At 44.7% G+C, this 2230-nt stretch overlaps 1 pseudogene; it reads left to right on the forward strand.

The window, feature by feature from the left end:
• The first annotated feature begins 716 nt into the window (after positions 1 to 716).
• On the forward strand, positions 717 to 1370 carry LOC147003424 (igE-binding protein pseudogene; annotated as a pseudogene).
• The last annotated feature ends 860 nt before the right edge of the window (positions 1371 to 2230 follow it).

Below are 2230 nucleotides of genomic sequence, written 5' to 3' on the forward strand. Positions count from 1 at the left end.
TTTGGAGCATAGATATTTAGAATTGAGAGTTTATCTTGGTAGATTTTACCTTTGATGAGTATGAAGTGCCTCTCCTTGTCTTTTTTGATAACTTTGGGTTGGGAGTCAATTTCATTCATATTATAATGGCTAATCCAGCTTGTTTTTTTCGGACCATTTCCTTGGAAAATTGTTTTCCAGCCTTTCACTCTGAGGTAGGACTATCAGAAGGACAGGCTCGAATCAGATATATTGAGAGCAGCAAGAACTTGAGATAACCAGATGGCAGAAGACAAGCATAAGTACAGAAGCAACAGAAACCATGGTTACTTGGCATCATCAGAACCTAACTCTCCCATCATAGTAAGTCCTGGATACACCATCACACCAGAAAAGCAAAATATGGATCTTGTGAGGAGCCTTGTGGAATAAACTGGGAAAAAGGGGAAGGTGAAAAAACGCCCCCTACAGGTAAACTTAGTAACATTTATCCCACCCAAGATTTAGAAGCCCTAGAACTTGATAGCTCGGATCCTGATGATCTAGATCCTAGTGAAGAGGCAGAATTAGAAGAGGAAGCAGCAAAATATGAAGAGTAAAGGTATGGCCCTGATCAGAGAGTACAGCAAAAAAATAATAAGAGGGGTGGCATACAGCCGTCACCCAAGCCTCCACCATATGAATCAAGATATGGTGCTAGTTCCTTTCTGCCTCAGGAGGAATTAAAAAAGATTCAGATGGCGTTTCCAGACTTCGATGCTGGAGATGCGAGACGCATGCATGCTCCTGTAGAATACCAACAAATTAAAGAACTTGCTGAATCTGTCCATAATTATGGAGTCAATGCCAACTTCACCTTAGTACAAGTCGAGAGATTTGCCAATACAGCAATGACTCCGGCAGACTGGCAAATGACAGTTAAGGCCACTTTACCTAATATGGGACAATACATGGAGTGGAAAGCCTTATGGTATGATGCTGCCCAGAATCAGGCAAGAATTAATGCTGTGGCAGAAGATGATAATCAGAGGCAATGGACTTTTGAATTATTAACAGGCCAAGGACAGTTTGCTGCCAATCAGACTAACTATCATTGGGGAGCATATGCTCAGATATTGGTGGCTGCCATTAAGGATTGGAAAGCTCTAACAAGAAAGGGAGAAGCTGGAGGCCACCTTACAAATATCATCCAGGGCCCCCAGGAGCCATTCTCAGACTTTGTAGCAAGAATTACTGAGGCCACAGGAAGGGTTTTTGGAGACACTGAACAGGCCATGCTGCTAATTGAACAGTTTGTTTATGAGCAGGCCACACAGGAATGCAGGACTGCAATCATGCCAAGAGAAAACAAGGGATTGCAAGATTGGCTTAGAGTATGTAGAGAACTGTGAGGCCCACTTACCAATGCGGGGCTGGCTGCAGCCATATTTCAATCACAAAAGCGCCCCTCTACTAACAAACAAAGAGCTTGCTTTAACTGTGGAAAAATAGGCCACCTAAAGAAAGACTGCCCCCTCCCAGAGCGGGCCCGGGTGACTACTCTTTGCTCTCATTGTGGAAAGGGTTATCACAAAGCTAGTGAGTGCCACTCTGTTCACGATATAAAAGGGAGGCTCCTGCCCCCAATCAATGAATCTGACAACCGCCTACCAAAAAAACGGGGGTGTGGGCCCCCGATCCCAGGGCCCTCACAAATATGGGAATCAATTTGTCAAAAGCCAGAGCAACTTAGAGGAAATGAACCCCGGGGAATTGCAGGAGTGGAGCTGCGTTCCACCACTGACTTCCTACTCATGCCACAAATGAATGTCCAGCCTATCCCAGTTGAAGCCCCGGAACCCTTACCTTCAGGAACAATGGGCCTGATAATAGGGCAGGGATTGCTGACTATGCAAGGACTTATAGTTTATCCTGGAATAGTAGATCATCACCATTTACAAGAAATCCAGGTCCTTCGCTCCTGCCCTCAAGGAATTGTCTCCATTACATCAGGAGATAGAATTGCACAAATGATCCTGTTGCCCACAGGGAGAGAGGAAAGCACACAAAAACATGAAAACAATTGTATGGGCTCTTCTGGCCAAGATGCAGCATATCTAATTATGCCACTAAACAATAGACCCACGCTGCATTTAACAATCAATGGTAAAAGCTTTCAGAGAATTATGGATACAGGGGCCAATAAGAGCATCATCTCCTCACATTGGTGGCCCCGGACCTGGCCTGTAGATAAATCTTCCCACTCGCTACA

The sequence above is a fragment of the Mus caroli genome, unplaced genomic scaffold, assembly GCF_978045245.1.
Source record: "Mus caroli unplaced genomic scaffold, Mus_caroli_1 scaffold_8, whole genome shotgun sequence".
Classification (NCBI taxonomy): domain Eukaryota; kingdom Metazoa; phylum Chordata; class Mammalia; order Rodentia; family Muridae; genus Mus; species Mus caroli.